The following is a 13298-nucleotide window of genomic DNA, read 5'->3' on the forward strand; positions in this document are numbered from 1 at the left end:
ACCACAGTAGTGAAAGATGATAATATTAGAGGAAATGAAAGTGGGTGAGGGGTGTACAGGAATGCTCTGTACTTTGCAACTTTTCTGTAAATCTAAAATTATTACAAAATTAAAAAAAAATTATACAAAAAGGGTTCTACAGGAAATTTTAATGGCTAGCCAGTTTGGACAACCATCTGGTTAGAAAATAGGGCTGAAAATATAAATGAATCATTTAGCTGATTATAATTTCAGGCTCTAGCACAGTGCCTAGCACACAGTAAACCCTCAGTACATATTTGTTCCAACACTAAGTCTATGGGTATTTTGTGAGATCAAATGGCATTATGAAAAAGAAGACCAAGGCAAAATCATAGATAGAAAGTAGAATGGTGGTTGCCAGGGATTGGGGGAGCAGGAAATGGGGAGTTAGTGGGTATAGAGTTTCAGTTTTGTGAGATAAAAAGAATTCTGGAGATCAGGTGGTTATGGTTGTACAACAATATAAATGTACTTAATATCATTGAACGGTATATTTAAAAATGGTTAAGATAGTAAGTTTTATGTTGTATATATTTTACCACAATAAAAATGATCAGAAGAAAAAGAGGACTGAAAGTAGAGTGTTGATGGCACCCATATATGGTGTAGGAGTCAGAAAAGTAACTGGCAGAGTTGAGTGAAAAGGAAAGGATAAGTGAAGAAGCCAAGAGGCGGGTGAGTTTTAGATGGAAGATTTGGGAAGATGAACCATATCAAATACTGTGGAGATGGAGGAGGCTGAGACTCAGGAGGAGGTCATGGTGAGTGAGCTCTGAGGAAATCACTGATGCTCTGGAAAGACAAGAGACAGGAGATTGATGGGGAAGCCAAAGACACACACACACATACACACACACACACACACACACACACACAACTGAAAGGATAGAAGGATAGAGGTCAGGGTGGTGGGTAGAAAAGAGAAAGTTTTGGTTATGAGAATCAATTTCAAATAGTTGAAAAGTTGACCCAACAAAGGTTTCCTCTGTGTAGTTCAGAGTATACAACTTGGATTAATGAACTAACATTCCTGGAAGACAGCTCTCATATTAATTTAGGAAATTTTCTCCCAAATAGAGCTCTGAAAAAATGGAATCAGCTGCCTTGGGATGTGGTGATCTTCCCATGCCTGGGCATGTCTGTGGTCTGGATTGCATTCATGGGAAGCTGTGTAGAGGTGATTCCTAGGTGAGGTAGGAGTTGGACCAAATGACCACCAAAGGTTCTTATGACTCCATGAATTATAGATGCTACTATAATGTTACTTCACTTTGGGGGTACTTTGGAGGTTGGTACTGTCAGCTGACTTCTCTGCAAGGAGAAGACACACGACAGATGGAGACCTGGGGAGCTAATGGTAAAGAATTTTGAAAAAGAAAATCACTTGAGTGACTTCACTCCTGGCCGGCCCAAACTGTATTCCACCATGTCTTTTCCTGAATAGAAATATCAAGGTTAACATCACCAATAATGCCATGTAGATATCATGTACCCCTCATATGATGTGAGGAGAGGACATCTTGGGACATAGTATCAATCCCTTGCCCCAGGCTCAGGTTTTGCCTTATAGACGCTGCACTCTTTATATTTTACCATCTATTAAGATAATAATTATGACCTGGGATCCTGTTGTGATGGGGAAAAACCCTAGCATAACTATAATTGATATATTGACAAAAATTTCAAATGCTATTATTTCAGGAGACAAATTTCTAACATTGCAGATTTCTAACATCCTATGATAAGAAACTTCTGTGAGAAGATTCTCTACTTGTTGTTAGATAAATGATAATTATCCTGTAATAGAGGGTAAGAAGAACAAAATGTGATTTAGATGCCAGGTGAAACGATACACTTTCCATTTGCTTTCGCAGAGGGGTAGCAAAAGAAATGCACCCCGTTCTTTCTTAACGATTTCTACCCAACAGCATTCACCACTATTAAATACTTCTTGATTTCTAGATTAGTCAGCTGCTTTATTCAGGATGTGGTGAACAGACATTGAAGTTTCAACTGGAAACGTGGTGTGACTATTTCTTAATGAGTCATTTTCATAGGTCACACAAGAAAATCAATTGAATTATTTCACAGTCACACCACACACATCAAGAAGGCCCTTGTTTCTTGATACTTCTCTGTATAATTCTTCACGCCAGCTGGACATCTTTACTCATTGTCCCCCCAAACACACTCAGCTCATTTCTACATCATTGCCTTCGGTCCAGTTTAGTTTCCAACTTCTTTTGTGAGAGTTTTCCCTATAATTTCTTCAGCTTAACATTGCCTCTTTTTGGAATTCTATTAGAATTTATTTTCTTTATACCTTGCAATTATACTGTCTGATATTGATTGATGGATTGATTGATGTTTCTGGTCTCTGCAAATGGTTTGATCAATAAAGATAATAATGGGTTAATGTTAAGTTGGCTTGAGTTATCCTAACTCATTTTAAGGGCCTAAATTCTGGGGCTTTTTCAGGTTGGGAGAGCGTCTACTCTGACACCCTATGTTCTTTTCTTTACCATTATTAAAGTTTGATGACTGTTTCCTCATGGGTCAGAGGCTGTGTTATCGCTGGATCCAGAAGCCAACTCCACTATTCCTCCTCACTTTGCACTCAGATAATCCTCCTTGATAACAAATTGTTCTTTTTCCATGGTTCCTTTTGCCTCCTCTCTTTGAACTATTATGGAAATTCAGTGATCCCAGAGCTTTTCATTTAAAGCACTACAATGTCTGACTGTCTGGTCCGGCCTTATCATAAAGCGATAGAATTCAAAACGTCAAGTTTTGACAACTGATGATTTCTAAGAAACTAGCTCTAGGTTGCTATAGGGTTCCCATTCAATTTAGTCATTGTTGTCACAGATTTAATAACGGTCATGGCAAAAATAAAAAAGGTTGATTTACTGGCAAAGGCATTATCGTGGTGTTGACAGCTTTCAGATATATGAGTTAGTTTATGTATGACAGGTTGTTAAGTTACTTCCCTCTCTGGGCTTTAAAAATATGAGTGTGGAGTTGTTTTATGAGTTAAAAAAATGTTATCCATCATTCTAAGCCCTTCTTAAACACCAAGATATTGTTTCTACCATTTGGAATAGAATTTTTTTTGGAGGAGGAGGAAGGAGGTCATATTCTACTGTCCTGATTTTGAATGGACATAAACTATTTGTGAAGACTCTCTTATTTTTTCTCTACCCTTGTCTTGGCCTCCCCTCCTGGCTCTGAAAATCTGGAAGCCTGTCTTTCAGTTTTATAGAATAGGCAGTCCTCCAGGTGGTGTGATTTGAGAGAACTTAGAAAAATCCCTCCTTGTCCTGGATCAAGGCTCTCCCAAGCTGTCCTGATGCCCCCAATCCTCACTGTACTGGGACACAAAATCGTGCACTTCTTAAGGGCCTTTCAACTACCTCCCTTGTCCCTTGATCAGCTCTCCACTCATACCAGCTTGACCCTCTTTTGGGACTTCGAGGCCATGTCCCAGGTCATGTGTTCTGGCCTCTCGCTCACCAAGGGACCAGAGATTGGGGGAGGCAGCACCCAGTGGGGAAAATTTTGTCCAAAAGAAAATGGGCGATGGAAGTGACTGGGGCAGAGAAATCCCTCCTTCATTCTTTCTTCTGTGAGCTACTTCAAGACGCAGTTCCTTTCTGAGCCTTTTACATGGCCCATGGATGAGTGAATGTGTCACTCATTTCAGTGTCTTTGTGGCTCACTCTGGAGCTGCACCCAGCATGATGGGTACACACATTGCATTGCTTTGCCTCCTTCTCTGCTTGCTTCCCTTTTTCTCATTCTCATGGCCCAGAGCTTGTATCTCCCCAATAAAGTGACAACCCCTTAATCTGTGTCTCAGGCTCTGCTTTCCAGAAGACCCAGGTTGAGGGACTTGATTCTAGAGTATTTCTATTGAGTTAAGCAATTTCTCTCCTTGCAGGTCTGTTTTGAAAGCAAATACATTTAGAAAGGGAAATCTATGAAGAAATTATGTTCTATTAGGGGAAATGTTAAAGCAGTAAGAGGATACTTGTTTATAAGAGGGGAAAAGACAACAACAAAAAAAGACAGAAAAGGAGTTAAAAAAAGATGAAGGAGAACATCAGTGTCAAACTTAATCTATTTCACACTTTTTTACTCAGCCACCCATAAGCTCAATGTTAAACAGCATTTCCACCACTTAATGTATTTTTTTCAACTCCATTTTAGACATGTCCTCTTTTTGGACGTAGAAAATACTTTTTGTGTATAGTATGCATACTCAAGATTCTGTTTTTCTTTTTGACTATAAAGATACATTGGGAAATTCCCCAGATGCTTATAGTTTTTACTCCTAACGTTGATTTAAATTTTGTTTACTTTATTTTTCAGAAATTAAAATTAGATTTCTAATCAAATATAATCTATTTGACTGTTAAATAGTATCATCTAAGATCTGACTTTATCTGTTATATTTGTATCACTGAATCACTTAACTAACCAACTGAATCAGTAACTCCCATCTGACATAAACACCATGCTGAGTAATGGCAGAACTGTGCTGAAAATACAAAGAATCATACATGCAGAAGATGACATATTTCTATTAATCAGTTGAGGTGCATTAATGTCAAATATCTTTTTGAAAACACTGGAAAAAAGCAGCATGTGGAAAGACCAACATACAGATTTTCCTCATTGAACACATATGTATAAGTGCACTATAGAAGTATAATATGTATGTGTATTTATCTTTTGTAGTTTGTTTCATAAGCATATTTTATACACAAGTCAAATCACATCATAAATGTAGAAATTTGTCAATATTCATTAATGAGAGTTGAGAATCTATATTTTACTAGAGTAATAAGAATTCTTTTTTTACTTCTGTTCTCTTAGAGCTGCTATTTTTTTTTTATTATTAATTAATTAATTTATTTATTTTTGGCTGTGTTGGGTCTTCGTTTCTGTGCGAGGGCTTTCTCCAGTTGTGGCAAGCGGGGGCCACTCTTCATCGCGGTGCGCGGGCCTGTCACTGTCGCAGCCTCTCCCGTTGCGGAGCACAGGTTCCAGACGCGTAGGCTCAGTAGTTGTGGCTCACGGGCCTAGCCGCTGCGTGGCATGTGGGATCTTCCCAGCCCGGGGCACGAACCCGTGTGCCCTGCATTGGCAGGCGGATTCCTAACCACTGCGCCACCAGGGAAGCCCCCAGAGCTGCTATTTTGTTGAGTGCCTATCTTGTGCCAGGCATTACTGGGGTTAATAATTCATAATTTACTTTTTGCACTTTCTTTAAACAGTTAAATCATTACCATGTAAGTTATATATTATGGGCCTCAGTTTACAGATGGGGACCCTGAAGTTCAATGCTGAGTAACTTAATCTTATCACAAAGCTGGTGATTAAAAGGTACATTCAGGTTTCAAATACAGCTCCATTTGACTTCAAATATCTTTTTCCTATTAATCTATACTGCCTCCCTCTCATATAAATGAAATATCAGAGATCTGACTGTGAAATATTCTTCTAATTTCTGCTTATATTCATAAATTGACACATTCTCTGTTGATTTACAGTTGAATTGTCTAATGGGACATGGAGTGTGGTTTGATTCCTAAAATAAGATTGATGTGATGTCATAGGAAATCACTGGATTTAGTAAACACAAGTAGAAGTTAGGGCATCAAAGAAGATATCCTAAGTTATCAGAATATAGATGTATGGACATTTTGTGATAATGTTATGTTTATTTAAAAAATATAAAATGTACTTGGCTCTAAAAATGGAAAATTCAGCTCAGAGATGAGGCAAATACAACGTATATGACTGTTTAGGTTGGTCACATATGATCTTTTTAAATAGTTGACCCAGCTGGTGTATGACTTACCTCAGCGTTAGCAGTAACTTTGAGACAGCGGGTCATGTTCCTTGTCAAGCTGTGTCTCTTTGAATGCTTGTATTGTTCCCAATGACTTCATTCTCCAAGATGGTTGATGGGGATAATACTTTTAATACATTCTGTAATTGTTAATTTGAGAATCTCAAAGTGCATAAAACTAAATGGAGCTTTGACTCACTAAAGTAGAATTGGGTTGCTTTTCCTTTTTGTCTTTAATTTTATGAGTGGATTTGGTATTTAAAAAGCAACCCCAGAAATAGGGACTCAATATCCAGTCACTTAGCAAATGCAGCTAATTTAACATTATTTTGTTTTATTTTGTTTTTATTGCTTGAATGCATCTGAGAATTCGGCAGGTCATGTGCAGCAGGGAGGCATGGATAATAGGCAGAATGAAAGAATAAGAAAACAAAGAGATTGTGAAATATTTGGATGACAGGTAAAATTTAACACAATAACATTTAAAACAGACAATACAAAATCATTTCTCAGGTTAAAATTAAAATGAAACAAAACAGAGCAAAAACAAAAAGAACAAAAAAGCCATCAATACACAGCTTTCTGGCAGCATAAGTGGTTTAAGAGCTTCCTTTTATTCTAAGCAGAATAAAAACACTGTATTTAATGGAATAGTTAAAAAGGGCTGATATGCTATGGAGCTGCATTATCAGGAATATGGCGCCCACAATGTGAGAGCTGAGAGCCCCACTCTATTCTGTCTTTGCCAAACCATGTAAAATGGCGCTGTATTTTAACCTTGTTTTGAAGGAGGATGTCAAGGCTTATGAGAGGTCTTGATGATGTCAGGTAAAATACGGTTGGAAGAACCAGGATGTTTAGCCTGAGGAAGAGAAATCCTTTCAGGAAGACTTGATCTCTGGCTTCAAATATAAGAGGATCAGTCACGAGAAAGAGGGATTAGACTTATTCTAGGTGATTCCAATGAGCAGAGTAAAATTATGGGAAGGCAAAAACCAGTTCAACATAAAGAAGCATTTATAGAGCTTTAGAAATAGGTGCTTGGGCTTCCCTGGTGGCGCAGTGGTTGAGAATCTGCCTGCCAATGCAGGGGGCACGGGTTCGAGCCCTGGTCTGGGAAGATCCCACATGCCGCAGAGCAACTAGACCCGTGAGCCACAATTACTGAGCCTGCGCGTCTGGAGCCTGTGCTCCCCAACAAGAGAGGCCGCGATAGTGAGAGGCCCGCGTACCGCGATGAAGAGTGGCCCCCGCTTGCCGCAACTAGAGAAAGCCCTCGCACAGAAACGAAGACCCAACACAGCCATAAATAAATAAATAAACCCCAAAGTTAAAAAAAAAAAAAAAAAGAAATAGGTGCTTAATTTTTTTTGAATGAATGAATGATTGTGAGTGAAAGAATGGATGAATGGTCTCATTGAAATGTGATGCCTTAGAAGGGAGTGAAGTCTCTGTGTTGAAATTTTAAAGGTGAACTCTCCCAGGGGATGTTTTTAGGGGAACTGAGGGTTGGTAGGAGATGTGAATACCTCTAAGGGTCTTACTAATTCTGAAATTTAATATAATTTGTGACTCTTTTGAATGAAGATCTTATGTTTTCCATATCTAAGTTCCATATTATGTTTTCCAGAGAACCATAGGTTCTCTGATAAAGATAATTTTAATAATGTATCTTCCTTTAAAAATTCTTTTGCTATATTATTTTACTTGATTTTTGTGAACTAGATTATGGAATGGGCAGGGAACCTATGATCCTAATTTCTCTTGAGGAAAAAGGTCAGGATAGTGTGTTAATTAGCTCAAGGTCACATGGTGAATTAATGACTGAGTTTGGTGATCTTTCCATAAAAGATAATGGTATTTTGCCTAAGAAGTCAAAAATTGAGCCTTTGAGGCTATGCAATTGACTTAGATTAAAGGAATATATTAAATATGAAAGCTATGTTTTGGATAAAAACTATTAAAACAGTTTGGAGAGAATTGCAATGGTTCTCAACCAATGTAATTTCTCCCCCAAGGAAACATTTGGCAAGGTCTGGGGACAGTTTTGATTGTGACATCTCAGTGGCAGGTGGAGGAAGGGAGGGGGATGCTACAGGCATTTTGTGGGTAAAAGCCAGGGATACTGCTGGTCATAGTACAATGCACAGAATCCCACAGCAAAGAATTATCCAGTCCAAATACCAGTAATGTGGACGTTGAGAAACACATTAGATGTTTCCCACTCATTTTAACCAGAACTTGGATTTCCTTGAGCAATGAGGTCAGATGTATTGAATATAAAATACATTTAAGCTCTTATTTTCCAAAGACTTTCCATTCACTCAAAATAGAGTTATACTTGCCAAAATTACTAACTTTGACTGCAAAGGACTACATCGCAATTGCAGAAGCGGCCCTGCCTTTTGGGCTAAACTTTCCAACCTCTCTGCTCTGCTGTTAATTCATCCTTTGCCTCTCTCCTGTACCTTTGGCATCTTCCTGTCTTTCATAAGGAAGACATAAGGAATAATAATTTCATAATTATCTTTCATAATCAAACAAAAGCAAAATAACTCTCTTTTTTTCTATACATATTAACTAATCTTAACCCCCCTCCCTTTCTCAGTTCAACATCTGTGAAGAGTAATCTACAATTATTTGCACAGCTTTCATGCCATTACTATTTCTTTAGCAAGATATTGCTACTGCTTTTTGGTTGTCAAATCTAATGCATATATTTCAGTTCTTTTCTTTAATTCTCCATCAGTTTTTATACAGTTGACCAAATGCTTCTAGAAAACCTCTCTTCTTAGTTCTGTGGCTCTTCTTGATCCCTTGAGGACTCTTCTCTTTCTACCCCTCTATTATATTGATTTTTTTTCAGTATTCTATCTATAATCAGCTTCTCTTTTCACATGGCTCTTTCTAACAGATCAATATGTGTGGCATTAAATACCAGTTTATTTCTCATAACTCCTAAATGTAGAACCCGTAGCTATGACTTCACTCCACAGCTCCAGATCTAATATCCATTTACTGTCTCTAAACAAGACACAGTCATCTCAAATTCAGAGTGTCTAAAACTGAATTTTTCTCCATGCCTGTCTCAGTCAGTTTGGGCTGCTATAATAAAATAACATAGACTGGGTGGCTTGTAAACAACAAACATTTATTTTTCACAGTTCTGGAGGCTGATAAGTTCCAGATGAAGGGCTCTAGTAGATTTTCAATGTCTGGTGAGAGCCTGCTTCCTGGTTCATAGACAGCCATCTTTCTTTTTTTTTTTTTTTTTTGACAGCCATCTTTCTGCTGTGTCCTCACATGGCAGAAGGGGCAAGGGAGCTCTGTGAGGTGTCTTTTACAAGGGTCCTGATCCCATACACAAGGTCTCCACCCTCACAACCTAATCACCTCCCAAAGGCCCGTCACATCCCATTAGGGGTTAGGTTTCAACAAGAAATTCAGTCTACAGTAATCCTCAACCTGTCTTCTTGTATACCTTATATTTGTGATTGGGACCACAATCCTGACATTCACTCTAGTTACAAACTCCGGAGTCACCCTAGACTCCCTTTTCCTTATCTCCCACCCTAGCCCATTAGTCAACAAGTCTTTTTTTGTATTTCACTTTGTGAATATCTCTCGCATTCATTTCTTCTTCTCCGTACAGATTTGTGTGCCATCACCTCATTTAGGTATGTCTGAATCACCTGTATTTGTATTAAAGCAACCTTTTCGAACCGAAAGAAAAGAAGATGATCATGTTGCTTCTCACTTAAAACTTTTCAATGACCCCATTTTAACGACATAACAGAACTCAAAGTAACTAACGTGGCTCTTAGGCCATTTGTGACCTACCAGCCCTCCAGTCTCCTCTTCCATCACAAGCCCCAATCACCCTCCAAGCGAACTAGACAAGTTATTCATGCCATGTCTTTTTATAAGTTGTCCCTTTTATTTAGAATGCCCTGGTTCATTACAATTTTATTATCCTTTTCTTAAAAATTAATTTTGTTTTTAATAAAGTAATAAATATATACAGATTTTAAAAAATCGAATAGTGCTAAAAAGTTTAGAACGATGAATAGCAGATGTTTGTACCTGCCTTCCTGCCTCTTCACCTGCCTAGAATCAACCACTTTTGACTCCTTAAGGTGCCTCTTCTGTGTTTATCTCCGTATTGCTAAACAGTATGCTTATAATGCTATTTCTTGACTTGTCAAGTTTAGACTTTTACCTATTGAGATTCTCTTCTAATTCTAGTATAGTTACTATAGGGGTGATACTCAAAACACTTAAGAACTAGCACAGCACAGATTATGATTAATCACAGCCACTTTCCCCACATGGTCTGTGCTGGCTAATTACTGGTCCTGATTTTATGACAAATTTTGTTAAATTATCAGTATTTACATTATTATTACCATATAAATATTGCCCACTGCTGAAACAAATAATGTACTATAATTATGTTATCTTGCTTACACAATTTTCATTTTCTAGAAGTTATTAATTGATGTTTTAAAAAATCATTTATTACTCATTAAAAACTCACCATAATTCCCGTCTTCTCAGTGAGTCTTTGCTGCTAGGCAGAGTTGATTCTCTACTCTGTGTTATTCCTGTATTATCTCTTTTGTACTCATCACACTATACCTTATAGATTTGTGTGTCTATCTTCCTTGCCAAAATATGAGCTCCTTGAGGTTAGTGATAATATGTTATCTTTGAACCTTCAGTGTTGTGCACCAGTGCCAAACACAAAATGTTTAATAAATATCTGTTGAATTACGGATGGAACAGGAGTGGCCTTTGTCTTTGAAGCAACCTTCAATATTGGGTGGATGGTTTTGTGAGCATTTCTCCGATTTCTGAGTCGCTCCATACAGATCACTCACTCAAATGCCTGTCAGGGTCTACGCAGTTAAAATAAATGAACGCAGCAAGCCTGATGGGGTCTGTGGCATTTCAAGGGGTCACATGCTACTAGGCTCTAGCCAGCTGTTGCCATGAAGGTGTTTCAGATCTGTGTTGCCAGACCTTCTGCTTTTTAAATAGAAGCAGGAAAATCCAGGCTTGATATGAACGGTCATGATTCAATTTTTAAAAACTATGCAGACTAAGTAAATGGTTCTTCAGGCTCAAGCTCGATTTGGTTCATGACCACCAGCTGATGAAGATTATTAGGTGGGAGTAGGAGGAACTGTGTACCCTGTCCCAGAGCCTTGAGCTTGGTGTCTGGTTGGCCTGAGAATGTCTCTACCGCAAGGGGTCCTCTGCAGGGGCTCTACCCAGTGGAATTCCTTTGCCAGCTGATGCCAGCATGTGGAGTAAGCCTTAGCAGAAGAGAGCCTGGGCTCAGCCTGCCAGAATGTTCGGAGGGCCGGGCAGGGTTTCAATGGAATCAGGACTTCCTCTGTTACGTGGAAATAAAGAATGATGTGTTAAATCATAAGCGATAGTGGGAAGGAGTAGAAGACTAAAAATTGTATACTATGTGCCAAGCCCTGTGTGTGCCTTTTCTTATGTTACTCAACTTAGTTTTTACAATACCCCTGAGGCAGAGATATTGTCATCCTCAGTTTGCAGATGTTGAATCTTTATGAGATTTAGTTTACTTTTCAATTTCCATCATCAGAACAGATCAACTGCAGGATTAATGCCTCTTGAATCTGCCCATGAAGAAAGCCCGTGTATGGGAATTTAAAAATGATTTAAACCTGTTTTTATAGTAAAAAAGAAGATGGTTAAAATTTTCCACTAGAAATTGATTGTTTAGTTTGTTTGTTTGTTTATAGATTGACCTAAGATTGGTCAATCTTTCAACATTTGTTGAATATCCATTGTATTCTGTGTTAGATTCCAGAATTACCAAACTGATTAATATACAATTCCTGTGCTTGAGAAGTCATAAATGATTGTTTCTGGTTTGTTCTAAGTGTGAAAGCAGGGGGCCAGGTGTTGGGATAAAAGATAGGAAAAATCTGGAAATTTGGTGGCCAAATTGTTGTTTCTTTTCTTAAATTTTGAGGTACTCCTTTTTTCTTGTTGCAACAAACAGAATATTCAGGTAGAAAAATAAGAAAGTACAAATAAAGAAAATTAAGGAAAAAGTCTTCTTCTAACCATTGTGGGCAACTCTCTACCTACTTACTTACCCAACTTTTTTGGCTATTTATCTGTATGGATATTTTTATACTTATCACAAACAGATGCAAACACTCGGATCCCACTACATCACTATTCTGTAGCCTGCTTCTCTTACTGAGGAATATTTTGAAAATGTTTGAAAATCATTTTTTATGGCTGAATAGCATTTTATTGCATGGAAGTACTCCATATATTTAATCAATTCTCTATTGTTAGATATTAAGGTAATTACTAATTTTTTATAACCAATGTCACATGGAGAAATTTTGTAGTGAAATCTTTTTATGTATGTTAAAATATTTCCTTAGGAAAAAGTACGAGAAATGAAATTACTGGATTTAAGTGCATGTACAATTTTAAGCTTTTAGCTTTTAGCACGCATAGTGCTAAATTGTCCTCCAGAAATGTAATACTAATTTACCCATCCCCAATGGATATGAGTTTCTATTTCTCTTCACTGTTTCCAACGCTAGTTACCACCTCTTTTTAAAAAAAAATTTTTTTCTAATTCAGTAGAGACAGAAAAGAATTTCTGTTTTGAAAGACTCTTTTTGAAGACCTTTTGGCCTTTGAACTTTCTGGATACTATTGTTCTCTGGTACAATACTCTCACTTTGTGTTTTGGTTACTTGGTTGGCTGATTACCTGCCTTAGTAGCTTTGGAGCAGTTTGAGGGCAGAGCATGTCCTATCCACCTGTGTGTTTCTGGGTGCTCGTGGATATTTGTTGAACTGAATTGTACTGGAGGACATGTATAGTTTAGAACCTTGGCTAGATGTATAAATGTCAGTACAACCAGTGGGCAAGTTACTCTGTTCCTACCAGTTACATAATAATGAGAATTTAATTGAACATCGATTATGTGCCAGCACTGTATTAAGTGCTTTGCACACTTAACTGGATGAATCCTCACAATGCTCTGAAGAAGAGATAATAATCATATCCACTTTGCTGATGAGGAAACTGAGAGGTTATAAAACTTGCCCAATGTGCATGGCTGTAAAGTGGCAAAAGCAGGTTGTGAACTCAGGAAAAATTAACTACCAAGCCGTCTTACCTCTCCTCCACTGCCCTCCCCTCTCCAACTTCTTATTATAGATATTTAAAAATATATATATAAAAGTAGAGAGAACAGCAGAGTGACCCTTGATATACCTACCACCCGGCTTCAAGAGTTACCAATCTGTGGCCAATCTTGTTTCATCTATGCCTTTCCCTCACTACCTCACAGCCCTCTTCCCTGGTTGGATTATTTTAAAGCAAATCAGAGATACATTAATTTCCTTAA

General features: G+C 37.9%; 1 protein-coding gene and 1 long non-coding RNA gene across 2 annotated transcripts in view; one reads left to right on the forward strand and one right to left on the reverse strand.

The window, feature by feature from the left end:
• LOC309627970 overlaps positions 1–13298 on the reverse strand; it is a 749424-nt gene that overhangs the window by 463271 nt on the left and 272855 nt on the right. The gene's annotated exons all lie outside the window — the stretch shown is intronic.
• Positions 1–13298, forward strand: part of BTC (betacellulin) — a 42416-nt gene that overhangs the window by 10742 nt on the left and 18376 nt on the right. The gene's annotated exons all lie outside the window — the stretch shown is intronic.

The sequence above is a fragment of the Balaenoptera borealis genome (assembly GCF_965194805.1).
Source record: "Balaenoptera borealis genome assembly, chromosome: 4".
Taxonomy (NCBI): domain Eukaryota; kingdom Metazoa; phylum Chordata; class Mammalia; order Artiodactyla; family Balaenopteridae; genus Balaenoptera; species Balaenoptera borealis.